Raw genomic sequence first — 20,982 nt, forward strand, 5'->3', positions numbered from 1 at the left:
TCTGTTTCAGCACCACGGACAGTTCCTGTCATCTTCCCTATGAGGAGGCGCTGCTGGCAGCAGCCAGGCCTGCCAGTTTAATCTGCTGCACTTTGTAACATCAGACAGAAGTGACTTTAGGAATTCATTAATGCAAGGCCCCGTGCGTGCATAAGAATTTCACCGAAGATCGAGAGTGACACACAGACATTCTTTCAGGACTTTATATTGTTTAACAATGTGAATTGGAGATGTGGCTCACCTCCAACTGGCCTCTGGCACATCCTCTCTGCCAGCACAAATACATGAATACACGTACACGTAGATATAGTTTACCTGACAAACTAAAAAAAAACACCTGATTTATGGAATAAAAGACCAGGCAGGTGTCTTTTCAAAATGCAGCAATGGTTGGATTCAATTGTGTTTCAAGAAACCTAAATTGTCTCTCTCTTGTGTGTGTGTGTGTGTGTGTGTGTGTGTGTGTGTGTGTGTGTGTGTGTGTGTGTGTGTGTGTGTGAGTGAGTGAGTGAGAGAGAGAGAGAGAGAGAAAAAGGAGAGAGAGCCTACCTTGACACAAGCATCCGCTCACTGACAGCACATGTTCAAGATGAGCCCAACAGCCACTAACCGACTATTCAAAATATCTTGTAGCAGGGTTGCGAAAAACATAACAAAAAAAACATAACAATTCCTGATAGTTACCACTAAGGCTCAAAGTGGTCCGGTATTTCCGATCCAGGCGCACTTCCAGAAATCATCAAACATCACTCAGACTCCTGCGTCATGCGTCGGTATTCGCGCGGTTCCACCCAAGGGAGCGCGCTGTTTGTCCTCACGGAAAACTCGTACAGTAGGTCGAAATGGCAAGAAACCCACGTCTGTTAGAATACACGCTGATAAAGCATAAAGCTGTACAGTAAAAGGACCGTAATCATACGGATAAGCTTTCGTCAGGGATATAAAAAAATGACAGCATTTGCGCGAGTTTTGGCATATTGTGTTTTATGTCTCGAATTTGGACTCTGGAACTACAGTGACGCACTTGCACACACAATCATTTCAAACTTAATCACTGGCAGTGTGTGCGTGAAACACACACACAAACAGAGAAAAAAAAAAAAAAAAAAAAAAAAAAAAAAAAAAAAAAAAAAAAAAAAAAAAAAAAAAAAAAAAAATGAAAGAGAGATGAATGAATGAATGAATGAATGAATGATAAGTTATTTTTCTGGCTTAACCATTAAAAAAAACTTGGCTCTATTTTATTGTCAAATCGCTGCCTCAGTACAACCAACAACCTATATCCTCCTTATAATGACAGGATTTTGCGTCTAATAAGGTTTACTGGTGGACTGCTTTCAGGTAAAGCTGCCGCTTCTTTTACACCTTTATCTAAATCCTCTCCTTAGTGAGCTCCAGTGAGCCCGGCGGGCTGGTGTGTGAGACTGCACTGCAGAGGGCTCCTCCGGAATCTCCATCATATAGAGATTCCCTCTCACAGTGCGACACATACCATAAGTTAAATTATGTATCTATTGCTTTTTGATTGGTTTAATCGTTTTTCGACTTCATCTCATTGCTGCAACAGTGGCAGATGCTGAACTTCTCCTCCTCCGCTCAGAGCCTTTTTAAACTGGTGAATATCACATCTCCAACACCGGGTTTTTTCTAGTGTAACTGCTGCATCGGTTCAACAGAAGCCCATAGTCATAGGTGGTCAATTCATTGTGGCAATAATCGAAGAGCCAATTAAATTGAGGTCTGCGAACTTTATGAAAACATTATGAAAAACCTTGTTATGTCGGCAAGCCAAGAGAAAAACTGGCCTACCTTCAACTCGATTCCAAAAGGGTACGACGCCGTTTGTCAGTCAGTGGGGAAGGCTTTGGACATCACAACTCCAGGTCAATAGAGAAAACACGTTTCCATAAAATGGGTGCAAGCCAGTGATAGTCTGTGTCTCAGCGAGGTCACCCATTCAGCCAATCGTCCGGTTTAAATCCAAACAGAATAATGAAGATCTTGTATCTGTCCTTTGGAGAAGAAGTGCGCAAAGCGCTCTCCTACGCAGATGTGACTTTGCGCGCTTGAAATAAAACGGATGCTAGGTAGAAATAAAAAAAAAAGAAATAGGCTACTACTACAACCAACACAAAAATGTATAGCAAAACGAGTGGGAGCAAAACTGCCAAATGATCAACCCCCCCTTCCAAAACCTGACAGCTGACTTTTACGCAAATCGTGCTTAATTAGCCTACTAATCCTCTCCTGGGTGCTTCGCCATCCCAGACGCACTGGTTGGTGCGATCCCCACTCAGCAGCGCCGCGTTGGAGATGGTAAAAAGAAATGTATGGATATAATGGCCAGATCCGGGGGGGGGGGTTCCTCCACAGCTCCGCTCTGTAGTTGCAATGCACACGACGAGAAGGATCTCTCCCCGGTCCTAGTGCACCACACACCGTCCCCTGCTGGCTCTAACACACGCCGAGGCTGCACCTGCACTCTGTCATTTTCATCGATTTAAACAGTGAAATGGATGAGGGGGAAATAAATTACAGCAGACACCTATAACTCAACTCAAAGCTACGACACTGAACAGAACGGGATGTGCAATAGGGTCCTCACTTGTTGGAAGGGGGGGGGGGGAGAGATAAAAGAGAGAAGGGGGTATAAAAAGGAGAGAGCGAGCAACAGAACAAGACAGGGAAGAGGTAAAATTGAACCTCAACACAGTCGATCCCGTATACTGCTCATGTCCCAGACTTTTATGAGAGGAGAGCATGTAATAAAGTCTGAATTCAAAGTCTCATTTTTGTTAAATGTCCGTGCAAATCCGCCGTGCATGACAGGATGGGGTCCTATTAAATGGCATCACGCTTTTCGGATGAATACGTTTGGAGTTATAAAGAAAAAGACAGAACATCGTGAACAATATGGAAATCAAGCAAGTGGAATCTTTGAATCATGCAGTTAGAAAGTGATCAAAGCAGCCTGACAAAACGTTGTTTGTGGTGTTTATGAAAGTGGCCTGGATCTTTCAAACAAGACTTAATGTGGCCGCTTTTCACCCGAATTATCTTCCACTGTGCTCAATAGACTTCTTAAGAACACACAGGAACAGCTTTCACTTGAAGCAATTTTACTGTAGTTGTGGTGCAATTGTTATCCTGCTAGAAGTTAATCACATGACTTTAAGCAATTCACAGAGATTGTTTATGAATGATTGTAATAGGACCCTGTTATGTGTTTTTTTATCTCTTCCAATTTGGTCACTGGAGACACTGACAGACCGGCTCACTCGACTGTTCTGGAGAATGTTAGTGAAATGTCTTCAACTCTTTAAATGCTGAGAGTAGCTCTGTTTATACAGTGGAGAAGAATGAGCCAGTAGTAATTAACAAACATGCACCGGGGGAAAGTGCACTGCACAGCATCAGACAGTAGTCTAAATACAGTAACTAATTAGCTAGCAGGTCAGCTGCAGCAAATGAAACATCATTTAAAACTTACCTGCAAATGTCACTTTGGTCCGTTTAGATGCTAATGTGGTCCTCATGCTGAAGTACCACTCTGTCTGCCAATGACTTGTTCACTGCAAGTAAACTTTAAGTACGCTTTACTTTATCTCGTTACCATGCTGCACCTCTTGTGTCAAACAGGCCCTGTGTTTCCCTCCGTTAAAATAATGTTTCCCGTGGAGCCCCCTCGGTTGTGGTTATAGGGATTAGGTTAGGAGTTAGTTGGATGATTGTGAAGGTGAAGGGAAATAATACATGCCAATTCACTTAATTGCATTGTAGGTTACCTCACTTCCGTCTTCTCCTTGCACCTTTAGTCCCGCCCACTGAAGACGCAAGGAGAGATGCAAAGAAAGACGCAAGGCGAGAGGAAACAAGAAAACACGTTTTTAGAGAAATTAGATGTCCTATCCCTCTTTATGTTCTTCCTTAAAATAAACTGACAAACATCTGCTCATTTATTAACCTGCAGCCTATTCTGTATTTTGACTGTGAACAGATCAGTGGATGCTATTCAGATGCTGAATTCACATGAGACATTTCTACTGGCAAAATGTTTTTAATTTAATATTTGTGTCTGCGTTTATTAATATTGTTTGTAAATTCATTATTTAATCTATAGGTTATGATTACAATATCTTATTATTTGAAAAAAAAACATGTATTATTAGTATTATAAGCCCAAATGTTTTAGAGAAAGTTCCAGATTATGTAAATATCTTACATTGAACTATAGTTTCTGCATGAAACACTGGGATTTTCAGCCTCACATGTGACTGAATGGAAATGACAATTGAAATGTGTTTAGTGCTGAAAGAGATCAGACTCTCCTCCTCTCCCTGATTATCATATTTTTTCATGATACAGATTAAAAAGGTAAATTACCAATTTATGAAGAGAAAAATACATCTAACGAATGAAGACCCACAGACACAACACAGATCCATTGTTTTTAACTGCATGGTGGATCAATCCGAAACCTACACGTTGAGTTAGTTCTGTTATTCGTGTGTCCACTTCGGTTTAAAACTGCATTATTGTTGCTGTGTTGTAGAGAGCAGTCCGATCAGCTGCAGCGTCCAGTCACTTACAGATTTCCAATAAAGGTGTGTGTTGGATCGTTAAAAGACTTCACGCAAAGGCTGGTCTCGTGTACCCTTCCTCCTCACTCCACAGAGCGGAAATAAGAGCACTGGAGCGGCCTTCATGATGGCGGACTGGAACGATTTCAGGGGTCAAGTGAGGAGCGAGGAATGATCAAACAAGAGAATTGGCATGTACCCATTGACAGGGAAACAGACTAATATACTATGTGACTTGAGAAGGGTCCATCACCAATAAATCAATGAGGAGGGGCAACATTTTTGTTTTTCTTTGGAAAGGGAAACAAACTTTGACAACACCTGTCCCGGAGCTTAGCCTTCCAGCTACTGTCAATCAAACACAGGCAGAGAAATGTCCCATTGAGGCGGCTGAGCCAAAAGGACCAACTGCTATTTCTCCAAATACCTTTTTTCTTCCTTTTAATAGTATAAAACTATTTCCAATACATTTAAAAACATGTTGACATTATTGTTGACTCTAAAGGCCCTGCACGCACTAACGATAATCCCACACAGGTGATTTAAATATTTTGGCTAATTAGACCTCTTCTCAGAACTGTGTGGGAGTGTACAGACGTAGTAGAAGTGCAACAAAACAGGGAATGTCATTCAAGCATTGTTAGGGTGGGACAAGTGACACCTTTATTATTCTTTTCAGTACATTGAGTCCAATGACGTCACATAATGCCCAGCATATCTCTGCCACTTTCTGCCTGACTTAACACAACAACACACAATGATGAATACTTGAATTAATGATTTGATATTTGCTTGAGTAATACGGAACTGTACTCTCTGCCCCGGTGTGTGTGTACCTTCTTTCTGAAGCTGGTTGAACATCTTGTTGGATAAAAAGTACTCTACAATAATAGAACATTTGGGGCATTGCATCAAAATCAAGACCCAATCCAACACAAATTAAGCTGAGTTATAGTACAGTTTTCATCATAGAGGGTTATAAGTCAATTTCAAAACTTTTTTTTTGTCAGGACTTTAAATTCCCCTCTCCAGTCAGTCCCAGTTATAAGACTCAAAGGCCATGTTACTGGGGTCATATTTATTGATTTTTGCACAGTGTTTCAAACGGTAAATTGGATTTTATTGTTTCACTTCTGTGTGTAAATGAGATGGCTGTCGACAGCTGTTGATGACCAAGTCATTTCCTCCCTTTTCTAACCTTCATTCTCTACATGACTTGCTGCAACAGAATCACCTATCCAATAACAGGAAATGTACAGAGCTACAAGTCTATACAATTCTCAACAACAAACTCTCTTTAAATGCCTATTTCTTAGGTAGAAAATATTGTGTACTGCATTGTGTACTGTATTATGTACACTGTTTTAGAAGCAAAATGTACTTAAAGTATCACAAATGCAAGTACTCGGAGCAGAGAATTGTGCCATGTTTGTGTTACACAATTACTGGATCATTATTATTGATGAATTAATGTGAGGGTAGCATTTTACCGTTTTAGTAGGTTAAACTGACATTTACATAGCCTACTGTTTGGTAGTTTAATCTACGTGTGTATAATACATCAAAATGTATTAGCTCATTATATGTTTTATATGTAAAATCCTTATTTGTTTAGTATTATAACTGTTAAAATAACTGTAAAATAATGAAGTGCAGTAAAAAGTAGAAAATGTATATATAAAGTAGCATAAAAAAGGAAATACTAGTAATGTTCACACACCTCAAATTTGTACTTATGTGCAGTACTTGAGTAAACACTGAGTTACTTTGCACCAACGGACATCACCTCCCACTTCAACCATTCACATAAACAGTTTTTGTGTAAAGAACAGATTTATTACAACTGATAAAAGTCATAACTCATTCATGTAAAACAGCTACTCCACCCACACGCCCCAGTGCAGCCTTTTGGTTTTGACTTCTGAGGATTTTCTTGCTCTCCTTAGATCTCTGATGGAATTTTGTTAAATATATCGCATTGCTTTGTATTAATTATGATCTGTTGATGCATGAAAGCTGCTTAAAGCCACTTTTAACATAGTCAAGTCAGTGAACAGTGATCTTTTTTACAACATAAAATGAAAGCTGACAGAGAATATCCATCACTTCAGAACACATTGATCCTTTTCAAATGGCAGTCATCTCCATTATAGGGATTATTAGCAGGTTTACAAATTATCCTTCATAAATAAATTACCTTCAGACAACAGCAATGATGTTACAATAAAAGGCTCCTATAGACCATAGACTATAAAATGAATTAATGTTTTCATGAGCATAACACCTCAAGGACATCCAGGAGAAGTGCACTCCAAATGCACCTGTGTGTTTGTGTGTCAACATGAGGACACCTCTCTTTATCAAATCCCATCAGGATCTAGATGGGAAGGAAGAGGGCTGGCTTGTATAACCACACTTGCCCAGGGCTCAGGAAACTCGTCACAGACGTATCTGCCTCCACAGTTTTTCATTTCAGAGCATGAGTAGGTACCTGACCGTTATCCGTCACGCAGATAATATAGAGCCTGACCGTCATGACATAAATCCTCCTCTTCATTCTCTTTGAAAAAAAACTCACCCACTCACTTGCTCACCCACTCTTACTCACTCACTCACTCACTCACTCACTCACTCACTCACTCACTCACTCACTCACTCACTCACTCACTCACTCACTCACTCACTCACTCACTCACTCACTCACTCACTCACTGATACTTGCTGAATATTCAGTAGATAAATTGTGCATGAGTGATGCCATAGAAACTGCTGACAGATTGCAGGACCCCATCACATCCTACTCCCACACTTTCTTTTTCCTGCTACTGCTGCATCATCCAGTCTCCTTCCACTAAACAGCTCTCCACAGCAGCTTCTTTGACAATACGGTAACAGCTCTGTATAAAAGCTCAGTAATTTTAAAAAAAAGGAACCAACTTCGCTTTAAAGAGCAATATCTTGAATTAGCATCATGTCCCACTTTCACGCTGAGACAGAAATAGGCTTTGCATTAGAATGCAATCTGATGAAGAAACAATTAATTCCTTGGGTCAAATTGAAAATAAGAAAAAAATAATTGTGTGAATTCTCATTGGGACACAGGCTGTAGCAGAACAGATGTAGTTGTAGCTTGTGAATCACAGACAAATTGATCCCAGCATTAAAGGCCACAGTCCATTTCGTTCTTCTTGAACATTTTTTGAAGTTTTGATCTAACTGGATAAAGACTTTTCGTCACACCACAGTGGGTGGCATTCAATGCATTCAAATCTACTAGTAAATACTAATGAAGAGTGCATTAATGCATATGAGGGTGTTTAATGTAGATAAGAACTCTTAACCTTCAGTCGGACATTAAACTTGTGTTAATTGTTGTTTTTTACCCACCTGGTGGCAAACTGTAAACACAACATTGAGATATTAAAGTATATCACCTCATAGAAATGATATATTTTACTAATACAGCAGACACCGAGCAACATCAGCCACTACCCCCTGAGGAAATACCTGGCTTTTAGCTGCTAAATGCTCCATGTTCTGCACCAGCTAATGGCTAATTTACTCTCTTTGCTGATTGATGAGTGTACGGGTGGTGTACTGTTGGTTTATGGAGCTTTTTTTATCTGAAAACAGCTGCCTGCAGTGTCTGGAAACAGATATGAAGAGGTGAGACCGAACCAAAACGGTACTACCAAAACAATGAGCTGAAAGCTGCTAAAACGCTCAGTACAGTAGAGCTGAGGGCAACTGTAGAGTGGGGTGATAATTGTCTGTGGGTTTGTCACATTACAGATCGTCATTTTACCCTTTTTTTAAATATAAAAATATTGACATTAACAGCTTTAAATGTTCTTAAAGAAGTTTTTTTCACCTGGGTCTAACATTGGGAGAGTTAGCGTAGAGTAGCGTTATCAGCTGAATAGCTTAGCGCAGAGGCTAATGGACCCACGTTTGTATCTCGTAAATGACCCCACTAATAATGCCCGAAATGATACCAAACTTCTACACTAGTACAGATAGGTTATGTACTCATAAAACGATGGATTGGAAAGTTTGTAACTACACCAGAAGTTTATGAACACTTGCCTGCTGGCTTCTGCTCTCTGTTGCTGCTGCTGCTATATGTACTAGTGTAGACGTTTGGTATAATTTCAGGCATTATTAGTGGGGTCATTTACGAGATACAAACGTGGTCCATTAGCCTCTGCGCTAAGCTATTCAGCTGATAACGCTACTCTACACTAATGCTCCCAATGTTAGACCCAGGTGAAAAAAGCTTCTGGGGTGGTGTTTGGCTTGAGGTCATGGTGCAAAGGACCCTAGGGTGAAATTACTCCAAACCATCACTTTAAGTGGGAAGCCAGTACTGGTTATTCGGCGCATGACAAAGGTGGGATGTCAAGGTGACAGCATGATAACACATTTAAAAAGCCAGTCTCACACTAATTCTTGTCAAAAAAGAACTGAGCTAATACATTTGCATGTCAGCATGACATAATTATCTGTCTCTTATCACTCTGTTACCTTTCACTTCTGTTTCCACACACACACACACACACACACACACACACACACAAACACGCACGCAGACACGCACGCATGCACAAACACACACACATACACACACACACACACACACACACACAAAGACAAGCAGATGTTTCACAGAGTGTGCTGACTGATACATGCCCATTGCCTAATTGCAGGTTTATAAAATCTGCAGGTTGTGGGTGCCAAGCAGTTTCCAAACGGATGCCAAGCGGTTGCCGTGACAGCAGGTCATGACCTTCCTGTAATTGTAGAGATGATGCCATTCCCCCTGCTCATCTGGTATGCACATCTATGCCAGCACAAGACCACTGACAGCCAGAGCTCACAATTGAAACAAAACCAATACATCAGAATGAGAGTCAGTGTATTGTTCTCTCAGGGGTCTACTTTTTAAAATGTTTATTCATTTTTCAAAATTGTACCTTTATGTCTGATTTGCTCCATCAATAATTGATACTGATACTGCCACTGTGAACATCTGTTGCATACAAGAAATGAGATATTTGGACACATTTTCGTATTGCCATTTCATCCCCTTGATGTTGTGACCACCTCCCTTTGCAACATACATACATACAGCTTTCCTGATCAGAGTGGCATCTTTGAATATCACAGTACAACAACCATCGAGCTGGACTGTCCAGTACAGCTGTGTGATGCTGTAGTGGAAAATTACATTTATAATATTAATTTAAAAGAAATCAAAGGTGGAAAGAGGGGAGCGTTAGAGAGAGGAAGTTTAGGACACACAGAGGTGGTGGATTCAGAACAACTTGTCTGTCTGGGCTTTTACGAGAATGTACCACCCACTGTGGATGTTCACAATCTCACCATATATATAACACTTATTGTGGCACTGTGGTGAGATAAAGTCATGACACATACAGTCTTGGAAAAGAAAGTCAGCCTACACGTTTGATATTTTAATGTAACATTTTTAATGTTTAGCCAAAAATAACACAACTATGAATGTTTTCTTCTGCCTAAACATAAAGTTACATTTTCCTCCTAGTCAATCACCCACTCTCTGTTTCTTCTCTAAAATTGTTTGTTTTGTAACAGAACATTGCAGGAATGATCACTATTTTAGTCCAGGCTTTTACACTGTCTTGTTATTTTGCTTTGTGCTGAGAGTTTGTGAGAAGCTAACAGAGTAACATTCATTGCATTGTACAGCTTCGCTACTTTCCACATGCTGAGTACTGCTAAATATTTCAACAGGGAACTAGATTTTCTCCCTCTGCAGCTCACCAACAAACCATCTCCAACCCACAGAAATTACCATAACTAAAAAACAGTGAAAGCAGACTCTCCTCACAACTGTGAGGAAGAGAGGAGGAAAGAGTCCAGTGAATAGCACTCTGAAAACTCTGCTATGAACATTTGCGAGCACATGCGGTGGAAAAGCTGAGACACTAAGAAGGAACGTATGCGCACATCAGATGTAGGTGCACGGCTAATAGGAAATGGCATTGATGAAAAAGTCTGCACAATGACTTCAATGACTCTACTTCACTTTGTGAAAATAAATTGTTTAAAAAAGGTCACCAATAAGCTGACAGACAGCCATATAACCTGACCCAGTTAATAAAAAAGAAAAAACATACAAATACTACATTAGAATATATCTTCACCTATCTGGCATATTTTGAGTTATCATACATTAAAACTGCAATAACAATTTTTTTTGGGCCACTTGGGGGCAGCAGAAACAAATTGTGAAGACAACATTGACACACCATCACCTTTACGTTGATATGGCAAACTCGTTAGCAAACAGTTGCTTATGTACACAGGAGCACCCTTATCCTTCATTTGGAGTCGTGTTTGTGTCCAATATTCACTCTCTTTTAGCTCTGTTTTTGGTCTCTCCCAACTCCTGAGGGAATTATCTGGCTCTTGAGCTGCTAAGTGCTCCAACATGTTCACCAGCTAGTCACAAGTTACTGTACCTGCTCAACTGTTTTGGCGTTGAGCAGGTAGTGTACAGTGGGTTTTTAGAGTTTCACTGAAAACAGCTGCCTGCTGCGGGTGACAACAACACTGTGAGAGCGATGAGATTGAACCAAAACAGTCAAGTTGTGGGCCAGACAGCTAATCAATGAGCTGAAGCTCAAAGCTAAAGCTGAGGAGAGCAGCAGACTCAGATAATAATTCTTTGTAGGTTCATTACTGAGAACAACCCCTTTCACATTGTCATATTATACAATATTATAAAAATATTGATTATAGCCGCTTTATACATATGCACAATACAGGAAAACCATCAACAAGCAGCTTCACCATAAATACATTTGCAAAACCAAAAAAAAAAGTATCTTATTTGCTTTGTTCAGATGTTTTGGTGTACAATATATGAGTGTGTCAACCATTTCTAAACATTTTGACCTCAAGAAAGTCTATCTAAATAAATTTGAGGTATGGAGTGAGAGTTCAAACGTTACTCTTTTCATCAACGCTGAGACACTTGTCAACATCATTAGCCAGTCTCATTAATGTCTCCCATCTAACCTGAATTATACATCAAGCAGCCAATCAAGAGCGTGCATCCAGAGCCGTCATGGGAGCATTCCTGATGATTCCCAGTTGAGGCTTTTCCTTTTAATCAGACGGCTGGAGCAGGATCAGCGTTTTCCATCTAAAGAAATACAGGGAAAGGTAGAACAAGAGAGAGAGGAAGACAGGGGAGAAAAGAGAAAGAGAGAGGTGGGGTGAAGGAATCCCACAGGTGCAGCAATGTAAAGCTTCAAACGTACTCTATCCACGTGCTTTTCCTGGGTTGTACATGGTGGGGTTTATAAAAGAACATTCAAAACATAGTTATTTACTTGTATCTATTGGTCCACTTTTATGTATGTGTTCCTTCCCCCAAATTGTAAAGAAAAATACAAAGTAAACAGATGGTTCAGATGTTGGCAGAATGGGAAGAACAGGAAAACTTCACATTATTCTGACTTGGGAGATTTTATACTCCCAATACTGCACATTGCACCAAGATGGTCACCCCCACTGCTAGCCTTGTAGTCTCATCATTCAAACAGCCTAAATTATGCTTTGTGCATTTGTAGCAGTTCTTAACTAGTGAAACCAGATACAAATAAAGCGTGTGAAATTCTTTTTAAATTGTCATAATTCGTTGTTGTGTTAATATTAGATTTTTATACAGATGTAGCTCCCACTTGGTCTTTCCACCAAGTGGGAGATATTGCTGCTGTCAGAAATTGGAATTAAAACGAGGAGGCTGACTTGAGCGTTTTTTACGACTAAACTGCTCATAATTATGATGATAAAATGTGAACTTCACCAAATTATTATACCACCTTTTGGTGGGTGGATTGAACTATAGTATATAACATGAAAAATGAACAGCCACAACTCTACGGAGGCAGAAAGGTTTCAAATGCTAAAATTTTTTAAAAATAAAATATGACATTCAGACCACCTCCTTTTACAAAAGGGGTTTCAAAGAGGACATGCAGGAATAACCAGTACAAGGGTAAGACAGATGAAAAATAAGGAACAGTTAAGGAACATCAATCACAAAAACATAGCCAAAAGGAACACAATATAGTCACAATAACACGAGTCCATTGAGTATTATTGCGACAGTCTGTTGAGGGCAGTGATGACAGAGGGCACAAAGCTCTTACCATGGTGTGCTTTCTTGCAGATCAGAGATCTGTATCTGTGGCTGTATGGGAGAAGAGATAAGCATGAGTTCAGGGGATGGCTGGGGTTGTGTGCTATGGTAAGTGATTTGCATGTGATGGCAGTGTCAATGAGGGCTTGTGTTGGGAGTAGGGAGCAGTGTTGTAGTACTCAAGACCAGTCTTGGTCTCAAGACCACTTTTTGAATGTCTCGGAATTGACCACATTTTTATTCGACCTTGGCTCTGTCTCGGATGAAGAGGACTCTGGATTATATTTCAAGACCGGTCAAGACCACAACTTCAGGGATGTCCCAAAATTGCCTGTGTATCGTCTGATTTTTGTGTTACTGCAATTGGATGTAAAACTTCTTGCTTCAAATGCAACCAATAACTTGACTCATTTTGAATGTAGGTGACAGGAGAAGAAGCTCTGGCTGTCTCGGAGATGTCAGCCAAATCGTCGGTAATAACATTTTATTTATTACGTTTTATTTATTATATTTTTTTTTTAAAGAGTTTATTTACAAAACAACATCTAAAAGAAAACATACAACAGTGTGTAAATTATGCAATGTAATGCTAACCTACACAGCTGGGACCACCTACATTTTTTATCTGCACTAAATAAGGAAGCATAAAAAAAGGTAAGAGTGACGCTAGTGAGGCTAGCTAGATACATTAAAGTTATCAATCTGCCGCTGTACCAAAACTCTCCAGAACTCTCTTCACCCCTCACCTAAAGGGATTTAGCGAGTATTAGCTATATATATTAGCTAGTTGTGTATATACTGTATGTTTCAGTTGTTTGGTCTGGTCTTGACTCGGTCTCTCCCTGCCTTGGTCTTGACTTGGTCTTGTCTCGGTCTCAACCCCGCAAAGTCTTGGTCTTGTCTCGGTCGCGATACACTCTTGGTAATGACTTGGTCTTGGTTTAGGTGGTCTCGACTGCAACACTGGTAGGGAGACCAATGATTTTAGAGGCATTGTGAATGATTTTGAGGAGTTTGTTCACATTGGTGACAGTGAGCATAGTAAAGAAGCATGTGGAACAGTAGAGGAGGATGGCTTCTACGATGCTCCTGTACAGGAGTGTGACTGAGAGTGCCCTGAGCTTCCGGATGGCGGAGACCCTCTGTTGGCAGCGATGGATGTTGGTAGTGTAATGATCAAAGCTGAGTTAATTCCAAGGGTGATTCCAAGGTACTTGAGGCTCTCCACCATCTCACCTGGTTCACTGTTGGTGGAGTTGTGGCAGTGGGGGGGCACTGGGTTTATTGCAGGTTTCAACGAAGAGTTCCCTAGTCTTGGAGACATTCAGAAGTAGGTAGTTCTCTGTGCGTCACTGAGTGAAGTGGGAGATGGAGTGCTGATAGGCCATGATGGAGTTATTGTCCTTGAGAAGTGTAAGTATGGCTGAAAGGGGGGGGGAAAAAAAAAGCGTTTTTAGAGTACAGACTGTGTTAAACAAGTTATTATAATCAATCTTAACTCCTCCTCGGAACATCAACTTTGTCTGAAAACAATTTTCCCCTCCCTGTCCCTCCCCATCGCCTCTAGTGTTCATTAACATAGAAATTGACGAGCTACAATTGATGCTCTAAAGCAAAGTTCATACAGCAAGGTCAGCCAAGAATCAGTAATTAAGCCAGTCCTTAAAGTGTGGCAGATCTGCTTATTAGTAGTGTAGGCTAGGATTCATCCACATAGAACTGAAAATGGAAATAAAATCCATCTCATTCCCGGAGAAGCCCGCAGGACGTCAGCACCCAGCGTGTAAAACAATTACAGACTATTACGTAGGGCATAGAGGGTTGGAAGTGGACTTTGTCTCCTTGCCTCTAACTGTCTTTGAGAGATAGAAAGGCTGTCTCATATTATGTGCGTACATGTGTCTGAATCTTTCTAAAGTTTTCATATAATGACAGCTCCATCATTCCTAAGAGAGAAAAGTCGTATCTAATGGTGTATAAATGTCCTTAGAGAAGATGTGAAGGAGATCACCTGCTGCAGACTCAAAGCAACAGGAAATCCACAACCCTTTGCCCCCAGTCAGAACAAGGCCTGGCTTCTGATATGCTACTCAGATATGCCCAATTACTTGTCATTTTAAGGCCAATTTGGCCCAAATGGGGGGGAAAGAGACTAAAGCTACATCCTCTACTATCATTTCTCTTCTACTGGGTCTCTCTTCCCTCAGCTCTCTCACATTAAACAGCCATAACAGCAAGTGTTTGAATGGTTGAAGGACAAAAGGGGTGCTTTTAAGTACAGCAGAGAGGATTTATTCATTGTTTTAAGCTCCATTGTATCAGAGGCCCTACCGCAGGTGGTAGAGGCGGGCTAGATCTGCACTTAAATTGTCTGACAGAGGCGTAGGCAGGAGTGCTGCAGTCGCTCTTTTACTCTGTGTGTAGCTTTACCTCGTCCTCTGTCTCTGGCATGGCAGTGTTGTTCAATGCTACAGTTTGAGTAGTTGAACATGATGGCCATGAGCATGTACTGTACATAACTGGTGTTTTTCATAAAATACGTCTGCATTAATTCAGCTTTTAGGCCCAGTGGCAAGTGATTTGCCAGTTCTCCTGTCGATTACGATTTAATCCACTGTGACCCTTTGCGTAATGCAAGAAGGATAAACATGAAGGCTGTGAATTATTTAGCTGGAATATGGAACTCATACAGAGAGCGATCACACTTTTCCTCACTTAAAATTTCAGACCTCTATCATTCCTACTTTACTAGTTGTTACAGTATTATGTCTTGTAGACGGACATGAAAAAGCTGAATAATAAAATAAAAGGCGAGCTTTGTTGTTTCACAAGGGGTTTTGGACAAACTTGTCACATGCACTGCCATTGGGAGGGAAGGGTTGCTGCAACAGCAGAAATACTTCAATTTAATTCACTGACAAAGCAGCAGGACCCACACAGGTATGGGCCAGACTGTCAAATCCACCCACTCTATACTGTAAGAGCAAAACACTCAGTTCATGACAAGATGCCAGTTTGTTGTTACATAAATTCCTGGGGAGGATTTAACATTTTGTCCAGGATACTAAAGGTCTGATTACAGTCTCTAAAATTGAGTACAATCATTGGTATTGCCAACATTTACGTAGGATTTAATGGCATTATAGTGTGACTCTATACTATTTTGTTCTAGCAACCCCCCACCCCAAGATACAGAGTCCTACTCCACCACAACCCAGCCTACACTTCAGCTACGAAATGATATTAATGTTTAAGACATTAATGTTTAAGACCAGTAAATCCAAATGATCAACCTTCACTCACTCAAAGATCAATCTTTTTCACAAAATCTATTTTCAAATGGTATGTAAAATGGATGTAATCTAATTTTATCTAGAGGGGGCACCGTGGTAGCTTAATAGTTAAAGGAACACGTAGACTTATTGGGACTTTAGCTTATTTACTGTATCTCCCAGAGTTAGATAAGTCCATACATACCCTTCTCATCTCCGTGCGTGTCTTAACTCTGTCTGAGGCCCCCACCGCTAGCCTCGCTTAGCACAGATCCTGGAGGTAACCGGCTCCATCTAGCCTACTGCTCCCAATAAGTGAGAAAATAACCAACATTTTTAGTCAGACAGAGTTACGACATGCACGGAGATGAGAAGGGTATGTATGGACTTATCTAACTCTGGGGATACAGTGAATAAGCTAAAGTTCCAATAAGTCGGCGTGTTCCTTTAAGGTGCACATCGCATAACTGCATTATCCCTGTTTCCTGTCTGTCTCTGCACCCGAAAAATCTTTAATTTTATTCTCATTTCAGTTGCTCGTCTCAATGGATTTGATAGAGTGAGCGTTTAGATGAAAACATTTTCTTTAAAAAAATTTCAAGGGGCTTTGCTTTTGAGGAAGGATTTTACTGCTCTGGAAAAGTTATCATGGTTGCAATTATTTTATCTTTTGTAACAATGATGGCTTAGTAAATGATACAGATACGCTGTTTAAGTAATTACCATTACAAAGTAATCTACCAGGATTGTGCGCTTGCATGTATTTGATTGGTTGATGCAAAGCCTTGCCGGACGACATCACGTTACTCCCTCTTCACCTACGACTGCACACCTGTACATGGCTCTAACACCATTGTCAAATTTGCAGACGACACTACGGTGATTGGTCTCATCAGCAACAACGATGAGACGGCCTACAGGGAGGAGGTCCAGCACCTATCATCATGGTGCACTGACAACAACCTGGCTCTCAACACCAAGAAGACCAAAGAGCTCATTGTGGACTTCAGGAAGTCTAAAGCTGGCACACACGCCCCCATTGTCATCAACGGGACTGAGGTGGAGCGTGTCACCAGCTTCAAGTTTCTGGGTGTCCACATCTTTGAGGACCTCTCTTGAACCCTCAACACCTCTACCCTGATCAAGAAGGCTCATCAGCGTCTCTTCTTTCTGCACCATCGAGAGCATCCTCACCAACTGTGTCACAGTTTGATATGGCAACTGCTCTGCCCATGACTGGAAAGCAGAAGGTGGTGAAAACTGCCCAGCGCATCACCGGTTCCTCACTCCCCTCCATCGAGGCCATCCAGGGCAAGCGATGCTTGCGTAAGGCGTGCAGCATCAACAAACACTGTTCTCACCCCAACCACAGCCTGTTCATCCCACTCCCCTCCGGGAGGCGTTTCAGGTCACAGCATCACATTGCACTTTTCTGCTTTTTTGCACTTCTGGTTAGACTGCATTTCATTGTCTTGTAGTTGTACTCTGCACAATGACAATAAAGTTGAATCTAATCTAATCGAATCACATTGCATGTTGCTCCGACTCCCCTCTATGTGTCAATGAAGTGGTCCCGCTCAAATAAAAGGGGCTGCAAATGTTTACACAGAGCTGAAGTTTGTCGGAATTTGGCCAAATTAATTGAAGCTTTACCTTCCAACTACTCTAGAAACCCAATATTGAGACTCGAAAAAGAAACAGCTTGACTGTGTTCATGTGCATGAAACAAACAGTCATGTGGAGACGGCTACATGCAGTTTTTCCCCGTGTTAATGGGAGAGCATCTGAAGACAGCTGTTGGAACATCTGCTTGCACTGTGTCACTCATGCATCAAAAGTTTCCGGTTCATTTTGGGCTAATGGGTGAGAGGGACAGGCCAAGATGCATTGCCAGTGCACTCCAGCTACAATCTCAATAATTACAGTGGAAAGTTGTCAATGACATTCCTCTTTGTCACTGTTCAGCAGCTATATCAGTGACATTTCATGTGTTGCAGTCATTGCCGGGTTTGTCTGGAATGAGAAAGTTTGCGGATGTGGTTGAGAGAACAAACCTCCAGTCCAGGCTAATGTCGCCCAATGTGTACGTTACCATTCCAATCACGAGCCAGTTGAGCCATATAAAACACAATCAGGTTCCCCTGAGTGGCACTGAATGACACCCACAGTGAGAAAACTCTCTACCATACCACTATTATATTGTACATCATTTGTTTTCATGCACACTGATTTACAGCATTTATCTAACATACATTTTCCTTATCATCAACACAAAACCAGCTTTGAATCTAATTGGTTAGTGTGGAAATATGCTTCTTTTCTCTCTCTCTCTCTTCAGTTAAAATGGGCAAAAACAACAAAGACAGACTGAGGCTGAGGCTGCGTCATGGAAAGGGAATGAGAACATCAGCACAGTGGAGAGGCGAGAAGAAAGCTCCAATCAGCCAACCATAACAACACACACAAAGGACAAATGCAAAACCAAAACCTGGTGTAGTAGTGGAAGGCAGCAAGTTATTGAAGGTCAAAAGACAGACTGAGAGAGAGAAGGACAGAAGGAGAGCACTGTTAGCCTAGAGTGACAAAAGGAGGAGTGATAGATGCTTGCCACTTCATAATTTTGCTGTGAATGATTTTGCATGAATTTGTGTGATGACTCATGATACACTGATTGATTTGCTCTGCAGCTAAATGCTTGTAATTAGTTACTGGAAGTGAAAAAATCCACCATGTGAAAGACTTTCTTATAAAAGTTAAAGTAGTTCTTTGTGTCACTCTGTCTTACTTCCTAAAGAAGAAAACTCTTCTATTCACAGTTATAACACGTGTCCTTAATAGACAAACATATTAGATACATACTCAATATTAATTTAAAAAACAGTTATTGTTGTGTTCATTATGGTGGGATGGAAAGCTGGAGTGGGTGTGTCATTAGCAGTAAGCTGATCTGGAGTAAGGGAGCAGGAGTCTCCCCTGGCTCGCTCATGTCTGACAGCCCGAAGATTAGTATGAAGGATGTTCTTCATTTGTTAAGTGCTGATACTAATCCCATCTATCCATGTTATGAAGTGATACTCTGTCTTCATATGGCCTGTACAGCGTCTCCAAGATCAACACTGACGGAAATTAAAACCAGAACCTGCTGCCCCTCTTTCAGCCATCAGTTATTCATGTCTCTGTGTTATGACAATCCAGTGTTTGTTTTTTTCAAGCATTCAGATAAATTCACATAACAAGGTTTAAAAAGGGAGTTTCCCTCTCATTCATGAAAATGTAAATTCATTAACAATACCAAAAACACACTGTTTAAAATGCTCATACGTTTTGCACTTATAGTACAGCCTTACCTAGTCTGGTATGACCAGTTATTTATAGCTAATAGCAGCAACATTTAGATAGATCTTGTTGTTAATACTATCGTCACTGAGCATTCTTGAATCTGATTGGCTGGATGGATGGAAATTCACTTTTAGTAACCTGACAGTATAACTGGACAGTGCACTTCTAAATTAATGAACCAGTATTGACCTTTACGTGAAGACAGCCACAGTAAGGCTTAGCTAAAGAGCTTGTGTGATTTGTGTAACAAAAAAAGAACCAAAACATCCAAATTGAATTTCAAACGTGTATCTCCTCTAGAAAGTTTGATTAATGGATAATGCTTAAGATATTCTATATTAACTTATTGTTGGAAAAACCAAACAGCTAGAGATTCCACTATCAAGTACTGCATATGTAGCCAAAGCCTGATATAGTTTTTTTTTTCTCTGTACCATAGACATTCAAAAACTATTATAAATAATGATGAGCCATTACATTGCACTGGGTAACATGTTCCTACATTATGATGAACATGGGCACTGTAGTTTATTTGAGTCAATTGCACATACACCATCCTGCTGTCTTAAACTCAAATGTGTATTAGTCTGCAGCTGAAAATAGTCCCCGTCAGATTTACTCCTGTTTGAGTAATATTTGCTAAAAACTACAGTGCCCAGCTGTTTTTGGAAATTACTGAGCCTTTAAAAAATTAAACTATGCATTTGTGAGCCATTTTTAAAGATTTACAGCTTTATTAGGGAACAAATGGGCTGAGAGCCACAAATGGAGAGAGAGAGAGTAAGAGAGAGAGAGAGAGAGAGTGAGAGAGAGAGAGAGAGAGAGTGAGAGTGAGAGAGAGAGCGACAGAGAAAGAGACAGAGAGAGAGACTAATGGATAATTGATTTTGGTCTTATAATGGGATTTGTTGACAATAAGAAAAATTAGAAGAGTAAAAAAGAATAGCCAGCCTTGTCCCTTTTAGTGATTTTGTTCAACAATAAGATTTCATTATACTATTTAGAGCTAGGAAAAGTCAATGTGTGAATCTTTTTCATTGTTTCTATATATACTTTGTCTCTCTTCTCTGTGACTCCATCTTTTTCTCTTCCTACCTGTATCTTTTACCACCTCTCCATCTCTCTGCCTCTCTTGTTGCCTCTCTTCTTCTCCAGCCATGGTTACATAAAATGGTGTGAAGGCCTAGCTGTGTGGGCCGCAGAGTGGAGGAGGGCCTCAACACTTTCTGAACTTTCATTCACTAAGGAGCTTCCAAGTTCAGCAGCCTTGCAAAACCTCCTCAGCCAGCTCAATGTGTACTATTTATGAACCCACCTCCATCGCTCAAAACATTTATGTCCCAACACCCTCTCTTGCCTAAATATGATAGTCCCTCCGGAACTATGATGTGCACATTTTGAAGTAAAGGATGCTATGTTGTCTTACTTTATGACAGCATGGTTTAGTTTCTGCATTTCTCTGTTTGTCATTGTGTGACATTGGTTTGACCTGTTTTTATTATCTATTAAACTTGTGATAATTGTTCAGTCTATAAAACATCGATACCAGAGCCCAAATTGATACCTTCAAAATTTGAAAATCATATTTTGTTTGAACAGT

General features: G+C 40.5%; 1 protein-coding gene and 1 long non-coding RNA gene across 5 annotated transcripts in view; both read right to left on the minus strand.

The window, feature by feature from the left end:
* Positions 1-3,735, minus strand: part of il1rapl1a (interleukin 1 receptor accessory protein-like 1a) — a 203,287-nt gene extending 199,552 nt beyond the window's left edge. The window contains exon 1 of one of the 4 annotated variants that reach the window (XM_039818505.1): positions 3,491-3,735. The gene's annotated coding sequence lies outside the window, so the exon portion shown is untranslated. Of the gene's footprint in view, positions 1-549; positions 568-1,809; positions 2,389-3,490 lie in introns of those variants that run through there. The other 3 variants (XM_039818503.1, XM_039818509.1, XM_039818506.1) reach the window with 3 other exon arrangements.
* Positions 3,736-11,371: 7,636 nt separating this feature from the next.
* The window catches only part of LOC120570137, a 91,844-nt gene continuing 82,233 nt past the window's right edge, over positions 11,372-20,982 (minus strand). Inside the window, exon 3 of the long non-coding RNA XR_005641006.1 lies at positions 11,372-11,769. This is a non-coding gene — a long non-coding RNA (uncharacterized LOC120570137). The remainder of the gene's footprint in view (positions 11,770-20,982) is intronic.

The sequence above is a fragment of the Perca fluviatilis genome, chromosome 12 (assembly GCF_010015445.1).
Source record: "Perca fluviatilis chromosome 12, GENO_Pfluv_1.0, whole genome shotgun sequence".
Classification (NCBI taxonomy): domain Eukaryota; kingdom Metazoa; phylum Chordata; class Actinopteri; order Perciformes; family Percidae; genus Perca; species Perca fluviatilis.